Raw genomic sequence first — 18,150 nt, 5'->3', positions numbered from 1 at the left:
CAGGGCCCAAGACCTCATACCAGTCCCTTAATGAACATCACAACTCAGAAATCCAGCTTCCAGGCCCTCCCAGTCTCACCACTCCATTTAAGGCACCTACAGCTCAAGCGTTTCCTGTTCCTTGTTAATTTCTAGCCCAGAGCCATTCCGAATGTGTGTGTGTGTATGTGCGTGTGTGTGTGTGTGTGTGTGTGTATGTGCAGCATTCATATACTCCACACTGTGTATCTGTTGAAGGGTTATAGTTCACCTGTTATTTCTGTGCATTTTTAGTAGGGGACACACCATGCTACCTTGGCCCATCATTTTCCTGGAACCAGACATTTGGTTATGTAATTCCAAATGTTTTTACAGAGCTGATGCATTTTTCCATTTATAAAAAAAAGATGTGTTCTCATGGTGATTGGAGAATATAAAACCCTAAAATGGAAAGCAGAGGAGTGACTGGAAATAAAGCTTTAGAAATGGAATACGTGGCTGTCAATGGTAACAATGTCTCTTTCGTAGTGATAGGATTGATTGAGAAAATCCTCTATGGTGGGTTAGAGGATGCTAAAGAAACATTGAAATCTTTGAGCTACAGACTCAGATGGCCAAGAGGCTCCAGAGTGGCAGGCCTGGTGGTGAGTGGAGCTGCAGGGATTGCACCTGCCAAGGGTGAGGGACAGACAAGTGGCAGAACCTAAACTAGTGCCCCGGCCCCCACCCAGTCTTTGCAATCACCCATTGAGTATCCCGTGTCCAGTGACTTCAGATCAAGACCAAGGAGAAAAGAAAAGTTCACATGTCAAAAATATATCCACAAGCTTCGACCAAACGGTAACTTTGAAACATGCCTTTCTGTCTCTCTTGGAAGAGGATTTCTGAATGTCGGAGTGAGATTTGTTACCTGATGATGCCTCAGGTCTGTGAAGACTTCTCCTCCCAGGTGAGAGGACCCAGGGCTTTGATAAATGGCGGTTCCGAGTTGCAAAATTATTAGCAAGATGGTCGGTTGCCACTGAAATAAGAGTTTTTGTTTTAATTTATACTGTAATGAAAGCTTGTAACAGTACTGTACCATAAACACAAACAGCACAATCTTATAAAAATTTCATCTTTATCTATTTTGGGGAGAAATAGTCCTGTCTGCCTAATTGAAGCATCTGTCATTCTGACATTAAATAGTGCATCCTTGGTCCTTTTATTATATCGTGGGACATTTCTCACACACTGTTAAATTGAAATAATGCTGCTCACTTGGAGATAAAGGGACTTAATACGTATTTTATAATGAGGGGGACAGAGGATTTATCCTGAATTCAGGCTGAGAATTGCTTTATGTTTTTCCTGGGGTTTGCTGCCCTAAAGGGAGCTTTGGCTCGTTGTAGCTCTCAACACTCCAATAAGAGAAGAATCAAATGAAAAACAGTTAGACAAGCATTAGAAATGTGATTCAGGCAGTCAGTCATCTGTGCACTCTGGGAACAGCTCTATGGGTAGCTCAGGTGGGCGGGGCCTGGCCCAACCACAGACAGCATGTCAGTGTTGAAAATTAAATCCCATTTACTATTTTTTAATAGTCCAATCTCTCCCCTGGAGCATCCCAGCCTTTGTTTCAAAATATTTGATTCAACTCACTCTATTTCACTTCCCTGAATAAAATCATAGACTTACAATTCCATAGTGTTCATAAAATCATAGACTTTCAGTGCTCAAAGATGGTAAGTCACTTACTCGAAGCATCTCACTAGTGTCTGAGGACTCTGTAGTCACCCTACAAAGCCATCCTCCTTCCAGGATTTAAACATTTCCAGGGTTAAGAGTTTAATCAAGACTTCCCAGTTTAAATACTGACTCCTCTGTGTGATGCTGGGCAGGTTTCACAGCCTCTCTCTGCCTCAGCTTCTTTACTGTCTATAAAATAGCGGTGGTAATAGCACCCAATAAGAGTACTAATACTTCCTTTATTATTTCCAGCACAACCACTCTGTCTTTCATTTCTGTTAGTCATAGCTCCTTAAACCTCTCTGTGCCTACTACTGAGCCAAGGGATCCACCATGAGAGTCATGGTGATGATAGTGATGGTGATAATGATGATGATTATGATGATGATGGCAGTGGTGATGGTGATGATGGTGATGATAGAGATAGAAATGATGGTGATGATGATAATGGTAATGATGATATTGGTGATGATGGTGATCACAGTGTGATGGTAAGGATGGTGGTGACGATGGTAATGACGATGGTGATGGTGATGGATGATGATGGTGATGGTGGTAATGATGATGGTGATCACAGTGATGATAGTAAGGACGGTGGTGATGATAATGATAATGGTGTGGTGGTGGTGGTGGTGGTGATGGTAATGATAATGATGGTGATGATGATGGTGGTGATGGTGATGGTGATGGTGGTAATGATGATGGTGATCACAGTGATGATAGTAAGGATGGTGGTGATGATAATGGTGATGGTGGTGGTGGTGTGGTGGTGGTGGTGACGGTGATGATGATGATGTAATGATGATGGTGATGGTGATGGTGGTAATGATGATGATGATCACAGTGATGATAGTAAGGATGGTGGTGATAATGATAATGGTGTGATGATGGTGGTGTGGTGGTGGTGGTGATGGTGATGGTGATGATAATGATGTAATGGTGATGGTGATGGTGGTAATGATGATGGTGATCACAGTGATGATAGGATGGTGGTGATGATAATGGTGGTGGTGGTGGTGATGGTGATGATGATGTGATGATGATGATGATGATGGTGGTAATCATAATAGTAATCACAGTGATGAAAGTAAGGATGGTGTCTATGATAATGGTGATGGTGGTAGAGTGGTAATGATGATCATGGTGATCATGTTATGGCAACACCCAACCAACATTCATGGGGCATTTACTAAGTGTTCACACTGTTTTCAATGCTTTGTACATATTCATTCATTTTACCCCAACAGCAGTCCTACGACATAGGGACAATTATTGCAAATGAGAACATTGGAGCTTATGTTTGCTCAAGACTGCCTACCTGGCAATGGTCTGACTAGGATTCAAACCTAGGCAGCTGCTCCATCGATCAGCTCTGCACACCTTCTCCGTGTTCTGCAGACCAACAGGCCTCCTCTTCTCCTGGGTGCCCAACGGCAGAGGCCAGAGTGCTAAGGTGAAGTCTCCTCTTGGCATCCCAAGGAGAGGAGACCAGGTGGCTCACACTAAGTAAACTCAATTCCAAGGACAGCCTGGCTGCCAGTGCTTCTCTCTTGACACAGTGAGTTACACAAAAAGGATAACAAAGCCAATGACCATGAATTGCCTAAACTATGTTCAGTAGAAAGAGGTTTATTTTATGTAGGAAATGCCTACATAAAAGATGAGGTTTATTATATTGTTGATACCAAATCCTGAGTGGATGATGCATCTTCTTTTGTAACCGCAGACACTTGAGAAGATAAATGGCTCATACAGCCTATTTATGTGTGAAGTATGACATGCCAGCTCGCCAGTGGGCCCTTCTGTTGGTACATTCTGCTATCTCGCTCCCAAAATTTCTGCCCAACCCCATTCACTGACCTGAGAGTCAGCAGTTAGATGTCATAGGCCCAAAGTATTTAAAGTCTTTAAATTGCTATTTTTAATGTTTAAATTATGCCAACATCTCTTTTAGCCCTACTCCTTCTTATGTAAGAGCTACCTTTATATTCTCTAAAAGGAATCAAATGTAAATTTCCCTGAACCATGAACTGTGAAAACAGCATCAATGTATCTTAGGTCTAATAGAGAGTGAGAGAAGGATTTTGCTTGTTTTTCCAGTAACCTGTGGGTAGCAGAGGTTTTCATAAGGTAAGTCATTGACTTGGTGTTTCAGAATAATCACATTAAGTATCTGACCCTGAAGACTCTTTAGCTGGGGATAAGGACTCTGTGAAATAGAGCAACAATGACAGCTTTCACCCCATGCCACAGCCAATAGAAGCCAGGCCAGATGATATGCCCAGGAGGTCATCACATCCAGGGGCAGAATTCCACCTGAGAACTAGGTCTTTGCTGTGACCAGAAGAGGTCAGAAACCGATAAGAGAAGTTTTCCCATCCTTTCCCCATGAAAACACCAGACACACACATACACATGCACACAGGCATGCACACACACTCTCACATGCACATGTATGTACACTTACGTCAGCATTCACGTGTCTGTGTGTACACACACACGCAAACACACATGCAGGCTCTTGTGCTGTGTTCTGTCTGCACCCGCCTTCAGCTAAGGAGGCTGTGGTTGCCTTTCCCTATGCTCATTTAAAGGGCTCCTCAGTCGCTTCATTCTCCCTGGGCCCAATGGCACCAAGTCCTCGGGAGCCAGAGTGAGTTGGAAAAATGATCGGGGGAGGGGAAAGGATATCTGTTATGACTTTGGTTTGGAGCACTGGAGCATCTCAATAGTGTGTTGGGAAAATCAGAGGAGCAATGGGTCACAAAATCCCATCTCTCCTGGCAGCCAGGATGGAAATGGGAAGGGCTGGGCCACGTGCGGTGGCTCACGCCTGTAATCCCAGCACTTTGGGAGGCCAAGGCGGGCGGATCACGAGGTCAGGAGATTAAGACCATCCTGGCTAACACAGTGAAACCCCATCTCTACTAAAAATACAAAAAATTAGCCGGGCATGGGGCAGGCGCCTGTAGTCCCAACTACTAGGGAGGCCGAGGCAGGAGAATGGCGTGAACCCAGGAGGTGGAAGACGCAGTGAGCCGAGATGGCACCACTGCACTCCAACCTGGGCAACAGAGCGAGACTCCATCTCAAAAAAAAAAAAAAAGGAAATGGGAAGGCTCTGCTGGCAGGGCTGCAGGGCTACCAGGAGGCTGGCAAAGTGCTCGTTGTACCCCGAGAGGGGACCTGGAGGCTCCAGGGTAAACCAGATGCTGCTAAAGTCGGTTCCCTCTGGAGGAAGGTTCTCTTGCAGGTCACTGGGTGCAGCAAGGACACAGCAGCAGCACCCCCATCGCACACCTCAGCCAGGGCCCAGAGTCAGAGCTCAGACAGAGGATAGAGTTGGGCAGCATCAGAAAGCCCAGCTTCCTCTGGAATTTCTGATCCTGGCCATATTCACTTCCTGTGGTTGCTGTCACAAATTGCTGCAAAATTAGTGGCTTAAAACAGCACAAATGTATTCTCTTACAACTCTGGAAGTCTGAAATGTGTTATGCGAGGATAAAACCAAGGATTCCGCGGGGCTGCCTTCCTTTCTGGAGCTCCAGGGTGTCCGCGTCTCACCTTCACCATTTCCTCGACGCTGCGCACGTTCTGGCCCCTCCTCCATCTCCAGGGTGCATCCGTCCACCCTCCACTCCACCGTCCCTCCTCCTTTTCCTGACTGCATCCCTCCTGCCTCCCTCTTAGAAGCTCTCCTCATTCCACTGGGCCCACCAGGTAGAACAGGATGAGCCACTGCCTCCAACCCTTAATTTAATCTCATCTGCAAATTCCCTTTTGCCATGTAAGTGACATCTTTATAGGGCTCAGGGACTAGGGCGTAGATGTCTTTGAGGTCCTTTATTCTTTCGACTACCCTCACTTGAAGAGTGTCCCTGGGGCAGGCCTGAGGTCAGGAGGGAGCTGGGAGTGGAGTGGACCAGCTGATGGATGAAGGTTTCTCAGGTGAGGAGGGTGAGGCCCAGCCTCGCAGACGGAGATCAGGTTGGGTGGGGGTGGAGCCCAGAGCAGACGTGGGCCTCCCTCTCCCAACCTCCCAACTCCCGGGCTACCAGCAGCCCTCTTCTCCGAGACAGCTTTCTCCAAAGGAGACATTGAGCTGCCCACTGAGATTCTGGGGTCCCATCCTCTGCCCAGGCTTTGGGGTCCCATCTCCCTGGAATGGGAGATTCCTTCCCCTAAAGAGAAACCTAGAAAAGAGGGAGCTGGGGGCCTTGGGGAACCCACTTACTGGCAGTTGTGAGCCCCAGCACAGGTGGAACCGAGTTCAGAAAGCACAGACCAGGAACTGGGTGGCCCACGACTCTTAAGGTCACAGGGGAGGACTCAGCCCAGGATCAAACACCACTGGGGTGGCTGGAGGCCATGGCAGGGAGGACATCCCGCCCCAGCTTCTCACACATCCTGACCCCAGGCCCTACAGTGTGCAAGGCTGGGTGGGAAGTGTGGCAGGAAAGGCAGCCTTGGAATGTCATGGGCCATCGCATGGTGCCTGCACCCTCCTGTCCCTGGCACAGAAAGAACAGGAGGGCCCCTGCCCCATCCCCCAGTCTAGCATCTCGGAAGCTAGGGAGAGGAGGAGCAGAGACCCCGAAGGCTCCTCAGCTGAGGGAGCTGCACTGCACTCCGAGGGGCCCTATCTATGACAGGGAACTGTGCTATCCTGAGATGTGCTGTGGCCTCCTATGGGACTCTCTCCCTGTTTTATGTCTTCCCTGCATCTCCCACCCCAAACCACGGGTTGCCCACAAACGGAATCCCTCCAACACCTTCCATGATGTGGATGGACTTTTGCCTGCACTGGGGAGACTGGCCTTGCTGTGGGCTTGGATCAGGGGGCTCAGATCCAGGGGCTCTCCCAAACCTGGGTTGGCAGGAGGGGCTGGCTCCCGAGGCCGCTTGCAGCTCAGGGGCCCAGGTATAGAGCCAGAAGGTAAAGCAAGCAACGATCTTCATTTCTGCGGGGTCTCAGGGGAAGTGGAAGGAAGTGGCCATGAGGTTAATGCTGGAAACCTGGTCCCGCGTGTGACCCGAGGTTACCTGCCATCGTGCGTTCGGTGAGCGAAGCCTGGGCCCGCTTTGTTCTTGGTGCACCATGGTGTGGTGCTGAGCCTTCTCCATCAGCCCACGTGGGCTGGGCCTGCAGGCTCCGTTCCCATTCTCACCTCCCCTAAGGCCTGGGTTCCTTTACATTGCTCTTCTCTGACTGCATTTATTGTTGACCAGTCTAATTCCTGTCCTCTGGGATGAAAGGAGCCCATGGGAGCCCTCGAGGGGGAATCTTAGGAGAAAGTTACATTTCACGACAAATATGAGTGTCAGTGCTGTCAAGGCACCGAAGGAAAGTTCCTCCCAAATATAACCTCCATCTGCTTCAAAGAATGGAATTTTCTGTATCTCTCAAATGGGAGTGGCAGAGAGGAGCTTGGTGTGGAGTTTGGTGGAGGCCAGGGCATCTTACGAAAAAGAAAAAAAGCCATAGAAACCATACACCAAACCAAGGAGTTGTGGGTTGAAAGGGACCCCCCACATACACAAAGGGAAAAAGAGGCTCCCACCCAGCCTCACCTGCCCACCTGCAGGGGTGTCGGATTCAGGCTGCCTGCCAGAGGGGAGAGCCAGGAGAATCAAGTGGCCCTGGCCCCTTCCCCGCCTCCCTGTCCACGGCCCCCTTGTCCCCCTGTCTCCCTTTTGGCCTTTGGCCTTGGTCTTCCATCTATTCATCCATTTCCTTGAACAACAGAATGAGCTCCTGAAAAGCCTGCAGGGGGTCTGCATAGTCAGCCCCAGAGGTGGGTTTAAAGGGTGCTAGATGAGTCACTACCTGGGTCCAGGGCAACCTGATACACTGTCCACCTCTGAATCGTATTTTTCTCTGCTTGAAACCGGCCCCCAAACCAGATTGGAGCCAAGAGGATAGCAGCCAGGCTTGGAAGAGTGGGGAGTAGAAAGGAAATGAAGTGGACACTTAGGGCTAAAGCTACCCCCTGGCCAAGGAACACCGAGAAATTGAGTGAAAGGGAAGCAGGGAGAGGGAAAATAGTGAGGAAAGTGCCAGCTGCCCCTCCTGTATGAACCACAGATTCAATACTGGGGTGACTCATCCTGTCCCCCCATTATTGGCAGAAATGCTGCTCAGAATATATTTGCTTTGCTAATATCCTAGGCCCCAGATATACCCCTTAGGTTCTATCAGAGCGAGGATGTGGCATGAAACCTGTGCTCCTGTGTGTGCACGTGGCAATGACAGTTCCTGCCCTCCCGGTTCCAGGCAGTGGCTTCAACATTCTGATTTTCACAAAGTTTGTTTCCTTCCCGTGACTCTGAGCCCAGTGTCTCAGTGGAGCCTCGTGAATGAGAGAAGGATGCGTCTGCTGCGTTCTTGGGGCACCACAGTGTGGGGTTTGCCAGGCTTTGCAGGAGAGAGGGTGAGGTCGAGGCGTCCACTCTGTGCACAGCGCTCACGTCTGAGTGTGGAAGTCTCGGGTTCTGCTGTCAGTCAGGGACAGCCTAGGGAGTCAGATGTGCAGGTGTTGGGGTCTGAAGAGCACTCACATCCTCTGCCCTCTCCACTAGTGGGTAAAACTCAGGCTCAGGGATTCAGAAACCAGAGGCTGAATATACAGACAGTGGGCAAACCATACATGGAAGGACAGTTCTGACCCATGACCTGCAGCACCAGCCCAAGAAACCACCCCTTCCCTACAGACCCAGCCCAGGAAACTACCCCTTCCCTACAGACCCAGCCCGGGAAACTACCCCTTCCCTACAGACCAGCCCAGGAAACCACCCCTTCCCTATAGTCCAGCCCAGGAAATCCCTTCCCTACAGACCCGGCCCAGGAAACCACCCCTTCCCTATAGTCCAGCCCAGGAAACCACCCCTTCCCTACAGACCCAGCCCAGGAAACCACCCCTTCCCTATAGACCCAGCCCAGGAAACCATCCCTTCCCTATAGACCCAGCTTAGGAAACCACCCCTTCCCTATAGACACAGCCCAGGAAACCCCTTCCCTATAGACCCAGCCCAGGAAACCCCTTCCCTACAGACTCAGCTCAGGAAACCACCCCTTCCCTACAGATCCAGCCCAGGAAACCCCTTCCCTAGAGACCCAGCCCAGGAAACCACCCCTTCCCTACAGACCCAGCCCAAGAAACCCCTTCCCTACAGACCCAGCCCAGGAAACCACCCCTTCCCTATAGACTCAGCCCAGGAAACCACCTCTTCTCTATAGACCCAGCCCAGGAAACCACCCCTTCCCTACAGACCAGCCCAGGAAACCACCCCTTCCCTATAGACGCAGCCCAGGAAACCCCTTCCCTACAGACCCAGCCCAGGAAACCACCCCTTCCCTATAGTCCAGCCCAGGAAATCCCTTCCCTACAGACCCAGCCCAGGAAACCACCCCTTCCCTATAGACCCAGCCCAGGAAACCACCCCTTCCCTATAGACGCAGCCCAGGAAACCCCTTCCTTACAGTCCCAGCCCAGGAAACCACCCCTTCCCAGGGTAGGAAATTGGGAAGAAAACGCTTTCCTTCCCCAGAGGCTCCAGCAGGGTGGCAAGGGGCTGAAAAGAACTGGGTTCAGTGTCTCATTCAGGGCACATGCCATCTCGAATGGGGAGAAGAGGGTATTTTTCAGCATTTGTACTAAACTTGCGTGTGTGCATATTCACTGGTATTTCAGCGGCAGTTGGTTTACTCTCTCTAAGTGTTATTTTATTATTCAAACCACAGTTTGGTTCGTTATCTCTCTGCAGAGCTTCTTGCAGGCAGAACTCCCACACCCTGACATCGCTGTCCAGTCAGTCCTTGTGGGACTCTCGGAGTCCAGAAAATTCTGAGAGCTCAGTGATGAGGGGGAAGGCTCAGCAAGGAAAACAAGGTGGTCCCACTCCTCCGCCTTCAGTTCTTCAGGGCAAGGGGGGCGGGGCTGTCCGACATTCTGGGAATCTTCACTGTTTCTAGTTCAGCACAAAGTTGGGGGTGTGGCTTGGAGGTCAGAACCAGAAACAGCACCCTGGGACTCAGGGAACAGCGATGGGGAAGGAGCTGGGTCAAGGGAGCCAGTTCTGGGCCAGCCCCAGAGGCTGACTCAGGGTCGGGCAGGGCCCAGGGGCTCCGGGAGGTGCTGGTGGAAGGGGGCAGCCGAGTGTGCAGCCAGCGGGAACAGTGGGGCAGGGAAGGGGTGTGGAAGGGCCAGCAGGCAGGTAATAATGAGAGGAACAGGAGGAAGCAGGCTATGGCAGGTCACAGGGCCTGGGCAGAGGAGCCAGGGACAGCAGTAATACTGGAGAGGTCAGAGGGAAGACCCCACCCAGGCCTGGCAGATGCAGGGAGGGCTTCTGGAGAAGTGGGAGCAGACCCCAGGTAAGAGAGGGGCTGGTGAAGGAAGCTCAGGCCCAGGCAAGGAGGCAAGGAAGTCAGGCGGAGGAGAAGGAGGGGTCTATGGGAGCTGGGGCCCGTCTGGTTCTTTGGGCTTCTGCAAGATAGAACGCTGTCTGCTCCACGACCTCTCCTCAGCTATCACCAAACCCTCGGGGGCATCACAGTAACCCTCAACTGCAGCCTGCTTTGCTGGACACGTGCCCTGAACTTTGAGACTCAAGCTAGGGCTTGCTTTAGGCCATTGTTGTTCACTCAGTAGCTGGGCTCTGCTTCTAACAATAGCAATAACACCAACAAGAATTGTTAGGGACTTCTTGGAGTCCAAATACAAATTATTTAGACTGCTTCCTGGGACCAAAAAACCAGTCAGTGAAGTAAAAGTTAAAGGTGAGCAGGCAGAAACAAAGCTTCAAATTCAAACTACAATTAGCCCCAAGCCAAGAAGACAGCACACAGCAGCTCCCTAACCAAAACATGCTGCTTACATTGAACAAACATCGCATGTGCCATGACGGCCACACACCCACTGCACAGTGCATGCTCCAGGGAACTCTTAAACTGGAATAAGTTATCTCCCACAGCTTAGTCCATGCTGCACTACCATAAAGAATACCTGAGACTGGGTAATTTATAAAGAACAGAGATTTATTTCTTACAACTCTTGAGGCTGGGAAATCCAAGGCCAAGCTGCCCCCATCTGATGAGGGCCTTCTTGCTGTGTCATCCCATGTAGAAAGGCAGGAGGGCAAGAGAGGGAGAGGAGGGAAGGAGATCAAAGTCATCCTTTCACTGGGAGTTAATTCCCATGATAACTAACCCACTCCCACGATCACTAACCCACTCTCATGGTAACTAACCCACTCTCATGATATCTAACCCACTCCCATAATAACTAACCCACTCTCATGATAACTAACCCACTCTCATGATAACCAGCCCATTCTCATGATAACTAACCCACTCTCATGATCACTAACCCACTCCCATGATAAGTAACCCACTCTCATGATGACTAACCCACTCCCATGATGACTAACCCACTCCCATGATGACTAACCCACTCTCATGATAACTAACCCACTCCCATGATGACTAACCCACTCTCATGATAACTAACCCACTTCCATAATCACTAACCCACTCCCAAGATAACTAACCCACTCCCATGATAATGAACCCACTCCCATGATGACTAGCCCACTCTCATGATAACTAACCCACTCTCATGATATCTAACCCACTCTCATGATATCTAACCCACTCTCATGATAACTAACCCACTCTCATGATACCTAACCCACTCTCATGATAACTAACCCACTCTCATGATAACTAACCCACTCTCATGATATCTAACCCACTGTCATGATAACTAACCCACTCTCATGATACCTAACCCACTCCCATGATAACTAACCCACTCTCATGATATCTAACCCACTCTCATGATCACTAACCCACTCTCATGATATCTAACCCACTCCCATGATGACTGACCCACTCTCATGATATCTAACCCACTTCCATGATAACTAACCCACTCCCATGATCACTAACCCACACTCATGATCACTAATCCACTCCCATGATATCTAACCCACTCTCATGATATCTAACCCACTCTCATGATAACTAACCCACTCTTATGATAACTAACCCACTCTCATGATCACTAACCCACAACCCACTCTCATGATAACTAACCCACTCTTATGATAACTAACCCACTCCCATGATATCTAACCCACTTCCATGATCACTAACCCATTCTTCAGGGTATTCATACATTCATGAAGCTAGAGCCCTCATGGCCTAATCATCTCTTAAAGGTCCCACCTCTCAATGCTGTTGCATTGGGAATTGAGTTTCAAACACATGAACTTTGAGGGACACCTTGAAACTACAGCACCCACCCACTTTGATGTTTGTAAGTACTGGTTGCAAATAATGTCCATGGACCCACATAAAAGCCCCCACGGAGGACACTGAGTCTTTGTCCACCTCTGTCTTTAGGAAGGGAACGCAGGAAGGGAGCAGCCACCTTAATACTTTGGGGATGAAGAAGCCATTTATTCATTTTCCGTCCTTTCAATGAGCATTTGAGGAATGACCAGTGCGTCCTTGGGGATTGCAAGGCAGGGGCCATGCTTGATGCCTGGGGGATGCTGAGACTCAGAGAAGACTCTCCATGAGTATCTCTTGGTGTGGACCAGGACACGCTGCAATCCTCAGCAGCAGTTCAGTTGGTCACAACATGATGTGACCCCTTCTATGTCCTCATCTCACTTCCCAAAACAGAATTCAAGATAGGAACTGACTGGTTAGGACCAACTGGACGATGTCCACTGTGGCCATCTACCCACAGCATCCCATCTTGGTGAAGATGAGAAGGCAGAGGAAGGACAGACAAACCCTGGGGCCGGAGCTCACGAACTGCGAGCTTCCACGCTGTGCCAGTCCCTCTTTTCCACATTGAGGACGCAATTGGTGGTTCCAGTTACTAATTGTGGTTGCTACAAAGGAGTATTTTAGATTAAAAAGGAAACATTTGTCAGCAGGCTTTGGAGCTACAATTCCCTATTGGTGATTGATTTCATACAACCAGAGTGTTATAGGACTACCGCAGCCACAGATCTCGGATATTCAGGGATAAGTCCCAATCGCCTATCCCTATTCTTTTAAGCAAAGGTGATTTATCACATGGATGACTTAAATTTGGGCCCTTGTAAGACTCTTTGTATAAATGCGTTTAAATATCAGGGAAAATGCTGTCAGAACACCAGCTTTGATATTGGGTTTAAAAGGATGATTTCTGCATTACCTTGGCAGACAGCACTTTGCAAAGGAATCCATCAAATAAACATCATTTGAATAATGTCGCAATCTCTGGACAAATCTGGAAACCCACTGGGGTGGCAAAGAATTAGGCTCTAGAGTCACCTGTCTGGAGAGAAAGCTCCTTGGTCCTCTCAAGTGGGTCTTTCCTGGAAGTGTTTGGGGCCATCTATGAGAATGCTTCATCCTCAGGGCAACGAAATGAAGAGTAAATGTTCCAAAAACAGGAATGAAATCGGCTTCTCCATCTCGCTCTCATGACAACGCCTGATGGATGTTTCCCTCCAGAATCAATAGAAAAGTTTATTTAGAGATTTGAGAGGGAGTCTGGGGGAAGGGGAGCTGTGCAAACAAATATTCCCCCAGCTGGCTTCCCTTACGTTGAGATCTGTAAATAATATTCTGCAATAACAGAAGTTATGAACCAACAGTTCTCATGGAGAAGAGAAAATAATGGCAAATAAAAGCGCTCATGCCCAGAACATAAACCATCGTTCCTCCTGAGACTGACGAATGGAAACACTTACCTCCGCCGCCAAGGGGAGCAGTAAGGGATCAGGTGGGGGTGGGGGCAGAACAGGCGGAGACCAGCTCAGCCTCCAGCCTGGGTCGTCAATCCATTTGTCAGCTGAGCCCACCATATATGCACTAGAGGGTACTTAATTGCTCATAAAAATGATTTGCTGGGTGTTTCTTTTTTTAATAAACTATGGGGGTGGAGAAAACATGAAGTTCCATGGAGCATTGGCTTTTTACCTTTCAAATTCATAAAAACAAGCCCGTGATCAGGAAGGAGAGCCAGGGAAGGAGTGGGCCAGGAGGATGCTCTGGGGATGGGGAGCAGAGCTCATTTTTGGAGACAGATTTCCTGCTGGTGGGAGATGGAAGGCCCTGCTGTGATGCTCTGGCACCACCGCCCACCCCGGGATGCCCAAACTTCCACTTCCAAGTCCATTCTTCCTGGCAACTCGTCCATGCATAAGCATGTCCTGTGGCTGTCGGCCAGGTGCCTTCCCTGCTTAAGAGTGAGGAGGCTGATTACCCAAGGGCATTGGCAAGAGGGTGGGATCGGGGGCTGCAGACTCCTCCTGTGCCCTTCTCCTCGAATCTGCCCTTGAGACGTCCAGGAATCATAAGGCCGGAGCCCAAGGCTGGGGGAGGACTCTGCAGGCGGGACCCTCATCTGTCTTGCACACGACTTCCTACACCAGTACATCACACAATCCTGGACACAGTAGGTGCTCAATAAATAATGCACCCAGGGTAACAGACCCTCATGAAGCGGCCAATTTCCTCTGAGGGAAATCACACTAAGAATTTATTAAATAAACGGCAGAATTCTGGGACAGCCCCCAGCCTTCAGATAGGGTTCCCTCTAATTCACCCCCTACAAGGCTCCACATGCCCCAGACCTGCCCCAGACCTCCTCTTCCCTCCCTCCTGGCTGGAGGCTTCCCCGAGGAGAGACCAGCCAGCCCAAACATGTCACCATAAACAAGCCTGCCTCCCCGCTGCCGCCGTGTGATTACTTCTCCTTGTCCCTTCTTAGGGCTACAGAGCCCATGCCGAGCAGCCACTGGGCAGAAATGTCAGCTCCTAAATCAAAGACATACATCACCGCCACCCAAATTAACACGTTTTATGGAGCCGTAAATGATTTTATGATAAATAGGCGCTGAGGGTTATGAATCAGGTTATGCAACCGCCGTCTTACCCCTCAGCCCCAATCCCCGTTGCTTTCAATTGAGCGGCGATACAGGGGGTGCAGAATGACATTTAGTTACATTAAATTGCAAGCATGCCTTTTCTCCTCGCTGTTTTCCCCACATAAAATGAGGATTAATGCCCCTTCAGCAGCTCCAAGTTCTTGCTCAGCCGCAGGAACGGACTCGGCGCCCCGGGTCGCTGTGAGTTATTCATGAGGCCGGGCCCCATCTCGGGGAGCCCTTAAGGCCACATCTGGGCAGAGATGGGCTAAGTAGGCTGCTCATTAGCAGAACCCTGACAACAAAAGAGGAAAATGGTGCCTGGAAGCCATGGACCCCCCCGAGCGGACTCAGAGAGTGGGGAGAATCTCACCGCCAGCTCTGTGGACCAGATTGTCCCTTGCGCTCAGGCTCAATTATGGACACGGCTTTTCAGAAGATCCCATTGTTAGACCACAGGACATCTCAAAGTCAGGGCAGTTCGGGGTGGGGGCAGCAGCGGAAGACCGGGCTTTACAAAGGACTGTTTTTCTGGAAAGAGAGGAGAGGGCGGGGATGGGAGGGGAGGGGAGGGGAGGGGAGGGGAGAAGAGGGGAGGGGAGGCTAAGGAGTCCCTGGCTTGGAAGTCAGCCCTTCTCAAACCAAGAGGAAGCCTCGTTTTAGAGACGCCCCAAAAACTGACAGGCACCTCAGCTTCTCTCCTTTCCTGAGTTCTGAAGGATCATTCCATTTCAGCCCTGAGAAAGCATGAATCCTCCCCCTATCCCAGCCAGAAGATAAACTTAACATGGGGACTGAGGGAGGAGAACACTTTTTTTAAAGATTTCCAAAAACTCAATGAAAGTTAAATCTTTTGAGTGGATGAGACGTTAAGGATGGAGAAGGTGGGAAAAGGGTTACATTGCTGAAACGTAGAAAAGAAAAAATGTTTCCTTATCCCATGACTCTCCCCACTGCATAAAAATACAGTTCCCACCTGGTCCCAAGCACCTGGGCAGGATCCATCTTTTACTGTCATGTAGCTTCTAGAACAGTAAATGAAGTCAGACATCTTCTCTCACTCTTCTTCATCCTCACCTTTCTCCCCAAACATATCTGGAAAAAATATCTCCTTGGTTGTGCAATCCGCAAGAACATTCGGCTATTTCACTGAAATGCTCATCTTTGCTGATAACATTTCACATCCATCTAGGCCCTGGGCATCAGGGAACGAGGCCCACTGTGGGCTCTGCGGTAAGGAGAGCTGATAGGTAAATACCAGGAGGAATTGGTGAGGCACAGTGCTCAGCTCTGGGGGGCAGGGGCCTTTCCCAGGCTGGGCAATCCAAGGATACCTCATAGGTTTTCCAGCACCTGGTTTAGCCGCTGATAAGCCACAGTATATTTCAGAAACAGGTACAATAAATGGGGGTGCCAGCAGCAACAGATCATCTCTGAGGCTCAGGAACAAAAACAAATCCATCTTTTTGGAAATGAACTCAGAGCTTGGAGGTCATTCCTTGAAACTCGTTCCTGGTCTGAGCCTCTCTTCCTCGGATGCCCAAAAACCCTTATACTCAGCTTGACTCTGCTTGGAACTGAACTAAAGCAACAACTGTGATAAATGTGGGCAATGCTGAGATTAAGCAGAAGTTGAGAATGAGGACCGAACATACACCCCGTTCTCGATGGGAACTGAGCCTCTGGCTCAGCCACCAACACCGACCTTGCTGACATCATACCTCATGTGGCAATGGGCATGCGTGAAGCTTCTGGGTTCTTTCTCCATCACCAATAGACACTTATTGCACAGTTACGATGTGCTCCTCATGTACGTAACAGAGAAAAAGAAGAGCAACAAGTCAGTGGACAGCTGGACTTCAGAGGCCCCTGGAGAATCCAGCGGCTGTGTGTGTGTGCCTGTTTTGAGGGGCACCCCTTGGCAGGATGGTAGAAACTTGAGATAAATAAACAGACCCACATTTGAGGTAGCATCTTCATCCCAGTTCTGCCTGGCACCAGCTCTGCACACAAAAAAAGTTTTAACCCAAAACCTCAAAAAGAGGCTGCCGTGTAGGCAAAAGCCACATACAGGTTCTGCAGGTCTCAGCTGCCCTCCTGCAAAACAGGCCACATGAAAACAGAGGATGCCAGAAGCCAGGAGAGTCCCTCCGGTGGACATGGATGGTCAGATTTTCACCCACGACACCTGCACCAGGACAGTGGTAGGAAGCACCATTGCCCCAGACCAGCCTTGTCCTCAAATGACCTCACCTGCATCCAGGCCTCCTGGAACACCTGCTGAAAGTCAAACTTCCATAGACCCAACCCAGCCCTTCAGAATCAGGGTCGCTGGGGCTGAGTCCTAGGAACCTGCCATTTGAGGTTCCCAAATGAATCTTTTGCAAGCTCAAGTTTGAGAAACCCAGTCTCTCCTTCCTGTGGCCTCCTTAGACAGTCCACGTCTGCAGTGGAGACACACGCCCCAGCACAGGGGACTCCACACCTTCGGAACCTCTCTCCCGTGCCATGTCTCCTAGCAGCCTAGAAACCCAGATCAAGGGACAGGAGGAAGGAGATGGGCTTTGGCTCTAGGCCTCCCTGCAGCTTTTGGTATTGGTGCCTCCCAGGAGATGCCTCCACCCCAGCCCTCCAGCCTCCCCTCTCCTGGCATCCATCACCAGGTCATGACCCATGTCAGGCTGTCACCCTGTCTGATGGAGAGCTCTATGCGGGCAGGGGCCAGGCCTGGCTCATTCACAGCTGTAAGGCCAGCACCTGAGGGTGGCTGGCATCCAAGAAGGGAATAATTTGGAAGAACAGAAGACGGCAGCCTTGTTCACCCATGGTTCACCACTCTCTGCCCCAGCCTTCTGTTCATGAAGATACGTGTGTCCCACATCTGTAACAAGCTTTACGGGTGATGACGTTCTCTGGTGAACTCATCCCTGTGACATTGCAGCAGCTGCAGTGACAGCCCCTGAACACTCAGTGCACCTGCTCCTGGGCTGGCAGAGGGATCACCAGGCTCCTGGTCCGCATCTCCTGCTGGGACCCCAGCGCCATGTGGGGCAGAGGGATCACCAGGCTTCCAGGCTGCATCTCCTGCTGGTGACCCCAGTGCCATGAGGGACTGAGACTCCCACTGCTGGTTTCTGTGAGACGTTTCTAATTTGAGGGTTTAGCTCTGAAGGGGGTCTCGCAGGCCAAGGGTCTTCATGACCCAGGATCTGAGCTTCCTGACCATGGCTCCCCTGAGCCAGCCAATGCCTTTCCCCACCCAAATTGGACCTGCCTCCAACACAGGGAACATGGCTTAAGGAGAAAGCACTGTGGAAGGAGTGGCTGCCGGTGCTCAGCTGGCTGGAGCAGGCCCAAGAGCTCAAGGCCAACATAGTGAAACCCCGTCTCCACTAAAAATACAAAAATTAGCTGGGCGTGATGGCACATGCCTGTAATCCAACCACTCAGGAGGCTGAGGCAAGAGAATCACTTGAATCCAGGAGGCAGAGGTTGCAGGGAGCCAAGATC

At 50.1% G+C, this 18,150-nt stretch overlaps 1 long non-coding RNA gene across 1 annotated transcript; it reads right to left on the bottom strand.

Annotated features, from left to right (window-relative positions):
• Positions 1-11,893: 11,893 nt before the first annotated feature.
• On the bottom strand, positions 11,894-16,879 carry LOC115832994. The gene is made up of 3 exons (XR_004028417.1): positions 16,362-16,879; positions 15,617-15,735; positions 11,894-15,171 (listed from the first exon to the last, which is right to left on the bottom strand). It is a non-coding gene; the product is annotated as an uncharacterized LOC115832994 (long non-coding RNA).
• Between the last annotated feature and the right edge of the window lie 1,271 nt (positions 16,880-18,150).

Source organism: Nomascus leucogenys, chromosome 24, assembly GCF_006542625.1.
Source record: "Nomascus leucogenys isolate Asia chromosome 24, Asia_NLE_v1, whole genome shotgun sequence".
In the NCBI taxonomy this organism is placed as follows: domain Eukaryota; kingdom Metazoa; phylum Chordata; class Mammalia; order Primates; family Hylobatidae; genus Nomascus; species Nomascus leucogenys.
Note: the sequence above shows the minus strand (reverse complement) of the source record. Positions and strands in the feature narration are given on the sequence as shown.